The following is a 9,313-nucleotide window of genomic DNA, read 5'->3' as shown; positions in this document are numbered from 1 at the left end:
GGGGGACTTATTAAGAGAAAAAGAACTCACTAGAGGTTACATGGATTTTCCTAAAACCACCCAGAATGATAGGAGAGTTGGCAGACAGGTTAGCGAATAGGTGCTGGGGTCCTCAAAAAGCAGGGGAACCGACGGGTAGTGGAGCCAGTGGCATAAGCTTCAAGGAGGAACAAGTCTTTGCAAGATGATGAAAGCACAATCGTCTGAAGATGAACAGCCTCTACTTTAGAAGGTTGAAGGGGATGGGGCACCTGGGTGGCTCAGTCAGTTGAGCTTCCAGCTTTGGTACAGGTCACGATCTTGGGGTTCACGAGTTCAAGCCCCACATTGGACTGTACTGTCCACGTAGACCCCATCCCGTGTCGCCTCTCTGCCCCTCTCCTGCTTACGCTCTCTCAAAAACAAACATTAAAAGAAGAAGAAGAAGAGGGGCACATGGGTGACTCAGTTAAGTGTCCAACTTCAGCTCAGGTCATGATCTCACGGTTCATGACTTCGAGCCCAGTGTTGGGCTTTGTGCTGAGAGCTTGGACTCTGCCTCAGTCCTGTGTCTCCCTCTCTGCCCCTGTCCGCTCATGATCGCGCGCTCTCGCTCTCTCAAAAACAAACATTAAACCAAAAATTTTTTAAAGAAAGTTGAGGGAAGAGATCTCCATTAGAAAAAGCCAAAAATTTCTACCCCACTCATTTCCCCCCTGAACCTATGGGACTCCGTTCCTTTGTAAACAGCCTCCTCTCTACCCTCACTTACTTCATAGATTGCTCCCTAGCCTTTGTTTGAGGAAGACTCATCAGGACATAGGTAGCTGTGATGAATGGGGGGAGGGGGTGGGGGCCCAGTTACTTCAGTCCACAATAGAGAAGTGGTATTTTCTATTACCACTGAAAATAGAACCCTGTTCTCTCCATATCCACATTCTGAAGTCCTCGACGTTCTGGCAACGTGGACGTCATGGTAGTAATTCCTCTGTGAGCCCACCTCTCCTCTCCAGACTTGGCCCAACCACATTTAGAGGATCAGAGAGGAAATGGCGTGCTGAGGATGGCCTACGCCGGTAGTATGGTGTGCAGTGTGTCCATTGCAGCCTGTGGGGAAATAACCATATTGCCTCTTCACTCAGAATGGAAAGCTAAAGGGGGGGGGGAGGGGGGGGCTGGGACTCTTTCAACTCAACTAAGCTTTACAAACCCTAGGCACTGGGATGACTGCCTAGGCTGCTGTTCCTAAGCTAGTCCATCCATTGGTGGCTGCATTTGTAGGAATGTTTTGTTTGGGGAGCCTTGGAAGTTCATTCTCTCAACATGAAGCCTGGAGATGTAATAGGTCTTGAAGAGATCACAGTGCCCCTTTAGAGCTGAGCAGATTTCCTGAGGTGAACCATAAACATGAGCTAAACCACAGAGACTGGTGTAGAAACGGGCACGCACATGCCTGTCACCTGAAAAACTATTTCAAACACATTAAGATTTTTTGTTAGCCATCTCTAAACAATGTCCCCCCTTGGCGTAACCTCTCCGTCATCTCTACAGTGAAAGCAAAAACTTCACCTCTTGCTTTATGATCTTTTTCTACCCTCTCCTTGCTTCAACTAGAAATTTGGGAAAACTGGGGCACTCGAGTGGCTTAACGCGAGTTAAGCATCTGACTTGGTTTCAGCTCAGGTCATGATCTGGCAGTCCTGAGTCTGAGCCCCATATCTGATTCCTGTGTCCCTCCCTAGACTTTACTCTTGACCTTTAGCCTTCAGCGACTTGAGGACCCTCTAGTTCTTGGGTCTCTTGTTAACTGTAAGTGGTTCTTGTTATTCTTTTTCACCCAGACATCTTGTTAGCTCCTAATTTCATTTGAACTTCACACCTAACTATAAGCCCTTAGCTAGAATTCCAGTATCTCCTGGCTTCTGAATGGGACTACAGCAGGTCACTGAATCCTAATGACCTGTCTAAAAATCTCCTAAACTGTTCCCTTTGTCCGCTGCTCTGACTCACTAATATCACTTTGGGCAAGTTCCTTCACTTCTCTGAGCTTCTTTTCTCCTCTATAAAAGGGCAAATATAGCATCCACCCCTTAGGTTGTTGTTTTGATGATTATGTTAAATTAATACATATAAACTGTTAGCATAGGACCTCGCCCATGGTGCTCTATAAATGTGATCTAATATTTATGTATTACAATTTTCAGCAGGTTTCAGAAATTCCTGAGGTTCTTTATCAGTGCTCTCTGCTGCCCTCATGTGGATGGCTTTCTCTAAGCCACTGGGTGTCTATGGGCCATGACATAAAACAGCCCTGTTACAGCAGTCTCACCAGCTAGCTAATTAGAGAATCAATCATTTGGTTGATTGGTTGTTCGCTCAAATAAAAATGCTTCTATATTCTAGCCCATTCTCTCTCTTTTTAAGAGAACATGTCATGAAACCTATGTGTTTCTGAAATCAAGATACACTGTTGGGGTGCCTGTGGCTCAGTCAGTTAAGCATCCGACTCAGTTTCAATCCAGGTCTTGATCTCACAGTTTTGTGGGTTCAAGCCCCGCATCAGACTCTGTGCTGACAGTGCAGAGCCTGCTTAGGATTCTCTCTCTCTCTGCCCCTCCCCAACTCATGCTGTCTCTGTCTCTCAAATTAAATAAATAGAGGCGACTGTGTGGCTCAGCTGGTTAAGTGGCCAACTTCGGCTCAGGTCATGATCTCACGGTTGGTGAGTTCGAGCCCCACGTCGGGCTCTGTGCTGACAGCTCGGAGACTGGAGCCTGCTTCAGATTCTGTGTCTCCCTCTCTGTCTTCCCCTCCCCCACTTGCACTCTGTCTCTCTCTCTCTCTCTCAAAAATAAATAAACATTAAAAAATATATTTAATAAATAAACAGTAAAAATTAAAAATATATATATACTGTCTATGGCATTCTCCTAGTTTGTTAATCTAGTAACCCTGGCAAAGAATGTCATTTAGTCATTTACTTAACACATGTATGTTAACCATCAACTAATGTCAGATACTGTGATAGGCATATGGGACAAGATATAGAGTGATGAACAAAACAGACAGGTCCCAGGGCACCTGGCGGGCTCAGTCGGTAAAGCATGCAGCTCTTGATCTTACGGTTGTGACTTTGAGTCACACATTGGGTGTAGAGATTATTTAAAAATAAAATCTTTAGGGGCACCTGAGTGGCTCAGTCAATTAAGTGTCCACCTCTTTGATTTTGGCTCAGGTCATGATCTCACAGTTCATGAGATCAAACCCCACATCAGGCTCTGCTTAGGATTTTCTCTCTTCCTCTCTGCCTCTCCCCCATGTGTATGCTCTGCTCCCTCTCTCAAAATAAAACTTTTTAAAGAATAATAAAATAAAATCTTTAAAAAACACAGGTATATCTTCATGGAACTCACTGTTTATATATGAGCATACAGACACTAAGGAAAGAAAATAAATATTCTAAATTGAGAGAGGTGCTGTTAAGGAAAAGAACAGAATTCTGTAACAGAAAAATGAATGATCAGGGAAAGTCTCTCTCTCTCTCTCATATGTTTTTATTTTAAAAACTTTTAATGTCTTTTTTATTTATTTTTGAGAGAGAGAGAGAGAGAGACAGTATGAGCAAGGGAGGGTCAGAGAAAGAGGGAGACACAGAATCCGAAGACAGGCTCCAGGCTGTGAGCTGTCAGCACACTGCCCGACGCAGGGCTCAAACCCACGAACTGTGAGATCATGACCTGAGCCAAAGTCAGACGCTCAGCTGACTGAGCCACTCAGGCGCCCCCCTCTCTCTCTTTTAATGCTTATTTATTTTGAGAGGGCGAGAGCAAGTGGGGAGAGGCAGAGAGAAGGAGAGAGAAAGAATCCTGATGCAGGCTCAAACCCATGAACCGTTAGATCATGACCTGAGCCAAAACCAAGAGGCAGATGCTTAAGTGACCGAGCCCTCCAGGTGCCCCAGGGAAAGTCTCTCTTTGAACAGGTAACTTGGAAACTTGAGACCCAAAGGCCACAAGGGAACCAAGCACCTTGCAGAGAATGGGGAGGAGAATCCTAGGCTGAGCGTACCTGCAAGAGGCCCAAAGGCAGGAAAGACTTGACATCACATTGCGGTGAACAGCTGTAGGCATCTGGGGACCGCAGCCTTTTTTCTCGTTGCTCATAAGTCACTTTTTTTTTTTTGAATTTTAGTTGACATATAGTGTAATGATTTCAGGAATAGAATTTAGTGATTCATCACTTACATATAACCCCCAGTGCTCATCCAAACAAGCGTGCTTCTTAATGCCCATCACCCGTATAGCCCAACCCCCCCCCAGCAACCCTCAGCTTGTTCTCTGTATTTAAGAGTTGCTTACAGTTTGCCTCCCTCTGTTTTTATCTTAGTTTTTCTTCCCTTCCCCTATGATCATCTGTTGTGTTTCTTAAATTCCACATATGAGTCAAATCATGCGATATTTCTCTGACTTTCTGAAAGTCAGTCTTTCTCTGACTTATTTCATGTAGCACAATACACTCTAGTTCCATCCACATTGTTGCAAATGGCAAGATTTCATTCTTTTTATCACTGAGTAATATCTCATGGTGTGTGTGTGTGTGTGTGTGTGTGTGTATCTCACACTCTTTATCCATTCATTAGTTGCTGAATATTTGGGTCTCTCCATAATTTGGTTTATTTTTGATAGCACTGCTATAAACATTGGGGTTCAGGTACCCCTTCGAATCAGCACTCCTATATCCTTTGGATAAATACCAGTAGTGCAATTGCTGGGCCATAGGGTAGTTCTATTTTTAATTTTTTGAGGAACCTCCACACTGTTTTCCAGAGTGGCTTCACAAGTTTGCATTCCCACAAGCAGTGCAAAAAGGTTCCTCTTTGTGTGCATCCTCACCAACATCTGTTGCTAAGGTTAGCCATTCTGACAGGTGTGAGTTGGTATCTCATTGTGGTTTGATAAGCCACTTTTTAATAAATATTCTATAATTTTACTCAGAATCAATAAACTGCTTTTCAGTTTCTATAATTCACCATCTAGAGTTCCCTCTTTGAAAATATGGACATTTGCTGTATTGTGAGTTCTTCAGATTACATAAAGGGGACACAATTTCACTTACATAATACTTCTGATTTCTAGAATACCATGTGTCCAGGGGCTGAACTCATTTAAAATGCTAAGGATCCTGTCATTTAAAATGCTAAGGATCCTAAAAAACTGTTTTAGTTTATCATTAATGAACTTATAACTAACAAGAAGAATCTTCCTCATTCCTCATTTTACATCATTTCTTCATGTTCCAACCTTTAGCTATTTATATACATCTCTATATAGCTAAAATAATAATGTAATTAGCATTATTAAAGAAGATATTTACATAGATAACTCATGAGAATCAAGTTTAAAATTACAGCAAATAATAGTAGAACTTAGTAAAGTGGGAGGAAAGTAACATGCAGAAATAAATATCCTTTATATATATAAACAGTAAGTTAAAGATGTAATTAAAGAAAAGACTCCATAGCAACAAAACAGATAAAATGCCTAGGAATAACCTTAACAAGAATGTGCAAGATCTGTATGAATTTTAAAATGCAACCCACATAAAAGAAAATTTGAACAAATGGAAAGTAACATCATGTTCTTGGATAGAGAGAATATATAATGATATCACTTTCCCAAAGTTGTCTATAAATTTAATATGATCTGTAGAAAAATATTGGCAGGCGCTTTTAAAATAAAACGGGCTTATTTTAAGTTCACATGGAGAAATAAAAAAGAATTGAAAGGAAAATCCTGGAAAAGTAACAAATAGAAGCTAATCCAACCAGGTCGAAAAATGTATTATAGGGGCTCCTGGCTGGCTCAATCCATACAGCATGCGACTCGACCTCGGGATTGTGAGTTTGAGCTGCACATTGGATGTAGAGATTACTTTAAAAATCTAGGGGCACCTGGGTGGCTCAGTTGGTTAAGTGTCTGACTTCAGCTCAGGTCATGATCTCACAGTTTGTGGGTTCAAGCCTCATATCAGGCTCTCCACTGTCAGCTCAGAGCCTGCTTTGGATGTTCTATCCCTCCCTCTCTGTGCCCTTCCCCCTTTCGCACTCTCCCAAAATACATAAATAAACATTAAAAATAATAAAATAAAAATCTAAAAACAAAGGAAAATAAAAATATTATAAAGCTACGATAATTAAAGCAGTGAGTGGGTGATACCCTGTGTATAAACAACTTGATGGAACAGAATAGAAATGAAAAGACCCCAAACCATATAGAAACTTTGTATTGAGGGATGCCTGGGTGGGTGTTTGACTTCAGCTGAGGTCATGATCTTGCCATTTGTGAGTTTCAAGCCCTGCGTCAGGCTCTGTGCTGAGAGCTCAGAGCCTGGAGGCTGCTTTGGATTCTGTGTCTCCCTTTCTCTCTCTGCCCCTCCCCCACTCACACTCTGTCTCTCTCTCTCTCTCAAAAATAAATAAAAATTAAAAATTTTGTGTTCTGATGTTTCTTTCATAAATATTTTCATGTAGCATATTGCATGAAATTNCCTGTGATAAATAATGATCTGGATATTTGCTGTTAATATGATATTTCCTCATGGCTTCCTGCCTTACTTATGCTCTCCATCTGCTTAGAACACCATACTTCCCCTGTTCTCTCCTTGCCGGCACATCCGGGGGATTCATCATAAGAGTTGGGGTTCAAATGCCATCAGCCTCACCCTGTTCTCTCAGGCATTGTCACTCAGACAGCACTTTGTATACTTCCAGAACAGAGATTTTTTAATTTTAGGGTAATTGTCTGCATATTAGTTCCTCCTCCCCAATAAAAAAGATGTCTTTTCATCTTTGTTAACCAAATCCTCTGGCACCCCCAGATCTTCCTAGCTAGTAGATAGAAGTGAAGTCACATTAGCAGTGAAACTCAGAGTCCACAGTTCCAAAGTTCCGATGAGCGATGCCAACGCCGCAGGGGGTCCCGTGCACTGTGTTCCTGCAGTTCTGCCCAGCTGGGTTCAGAACCGCCAGACTCTCTTTATGTTTCCAGAAACACGAATTTACTACTGATAGCTGTCTGCGCCTTTGGAGTCATCAATTAGCCCCCTGCCACGACCTCCAACTCCTCAAATCCAAGCTGTTCGTTTTATCTTGGCCTGGAAATAGTAGAAAGCCAGGTCGGTTGGTGAAAGATGTGATCTCTAGAACCAGACTGTGCAGGATTGAATTCTAGCTCTACCGTTTACTGCCTATGTAATATAGGGCCTTCCTTCCTTCCTTCCTTCCTTCCTTCCTTCCTTCCTTCCTTCCTTCCTTCCTTCTTTCTTTCTTTTACTTATTTTTTAAATATTTTTTAATTTATTTTTGAGAGAGAGAGACAGCGCAAGCGGGGGAGGGTCAGAGAGAGAGGGAGACACAGAATCCGAAGACAGGCTCCAGGCTCTGAGCTGTCAGCACAGAGCCTGATGCAGGTCTTGAACCCACGAACCGTGAGATCATGACCTGAGCCAAAGTTGGACGCTTAACCGACTGAGCCACCCAAGCACCCCTCTTCCTTTCTTTTAATGTTTGTTTATTTTGAGAGAGAGAGAAAGTGAGTGTGCACAAGTTGGGGGAGGGGCAGAGAGAATGAGAGGAGAGAGAACTCCAAGCATTCTCCACACTGCCAGCACGGAGTCCACCCCGGGGCTCAATTTTATGAATCCTGAGATAGTGACCTGAGCTGAAATCGAGAGTGGGACTGACTGAGCCACCCAGGTGCCCCAGGGCTTTCTTTCACTGAGCCCTACTGTGCCTCACTCTCTTCAAATGTAAAGGAGGAAAATGAGAGTACCTGCCTTAAGGCTTTTGCCAGATTTAAAGGAGTTAATTTTGCAAAACGCTTAGGACAGTGCCTAGCACATAGTAAGCACTATATAAGTGTTAGTTATTATGGTTCTCTTTACCAAATGCTTCTATGTACAGACCCGATTTCCCACGGCATAATAGAGACCAAGTTATAATTTACGATAATTCTTTGCAGGCAAAAACAGAGAAAATTTCCCAAAATTGGCTGCCCATCTACACTTATCCTCTTTAGGGTGGCTCCCTCCCTATAATAGAGCCAGCATTCCCTGCACCATTTTGTGGTGTCTTCCAGCATACTGGAGACTGGACCAAGCCCATAAAGACCAGAGCGGGGAAACTTTGAATTTCTTCTCTAATCCGAGGTCTATTTCTCCTTCCATCCAGGAGCTACCTTTTCCTATGATGACTGACAATGGGACTTTCAACTACTTTCAGGGGCTCCCCCATGTACCCAACTGTACTGTCCCATAAAAATAATGGTCTGACATCAGTGAATTCTCTAGAATTGAGTTATCCGATCAAGGCTGATCAATTCCTTTTTATAGCTGTTTTAGGATCATTTCCGTGAGGTCAAGGATTCTCTCTGCCTGCCTTGTACACTATGTGTTCCCAATGCCTGGAGGTAATAGGGACTCTGTAAACATTTGCTCATGAATGAGTTCTTCCTTTGAAAAAAGAAGTTCAGGCCTACATACTCTTCTCTCAGTCTTCCAGATCCTACCTTCTCATCTCTTGTCAGAATTACTATATAAAGCAAGAATGAGCTTAAGTCCATAATTTAAAAATAAATCTCTCTCAAAAATAAATATACCCTACAGAGTTGCAACTGTGCCTACAATAGGGATGGCTCTTTGTTGTATTATACATATTATGAACTCTGCTTTTTACTAAATGGTCTAATAAGGTAATTCTCCAACATTATTAAATAAAAATAAGATTCATATTTAGAAGAGCTTTTTTGGGGCGCCTGGGTGGCTTAGCCAGTTAAGCGTCCAACTTTCGCTCAGGTCATGATCTCGCGGTTCGTGGGTTCGAGCCCCGCGTCGGGCTCTGTGCTGACTGCCAGCTCAGAGCCTGGAGCCTGTTTCAGTCTGTGACTCCCTCTCTCTCTGACCCTCCCCTGCTCACGCTGTCTATCTCCTAGAAATAAATAAAACATTAAAAAAAAAAAGACAGCTTTTTTGGTGCTTATCTTACCCACTAAGAGTTTTACTTATTTTTAAAAAGAGATTGCATATATAGTTACAACCCTATAAGCATTACTATCCTCCTTTTAAAACATTTTTTTTTTTCAGGGGCACCTGGTGGCTCACTCGGTTAAGCATCTGACTGTGGCTTGGGTCATGATCTCACAGTTCATGAGTCTGAGCTCCTCATAGGGCTCTGCACTGACAGCTCAGAGCCTGGAGCCTGCTTTGGATTCTGTCTCTCTCTCTGCCCCTCTCCCACCTGTGCTCTCCCTCTCTCTCTCACTCTCAAAAATAAACACTT

Source organism: Crocuta crocuta, unplaced genomic scaffold, assembly GCF_008692635.1.
Source record: "Crocuta crocuta isolate KB4526 unplaced genomic scaffold, BGI_CrCroc_1.0 scaffold133, whole genome shotgun sequence".
In the NCBI taxonomy this organism is placed as follows: Eukaryota; Metazoa; Chordata; class Mammalia; order Carnivora; family Hyaenidae; genus Crocuta; species Crocuta crocuta.
The sequence above is the reverse complement of the archived record's forward strand: the minus strand, read 5'-3'. Positions refer to the sequence as shown.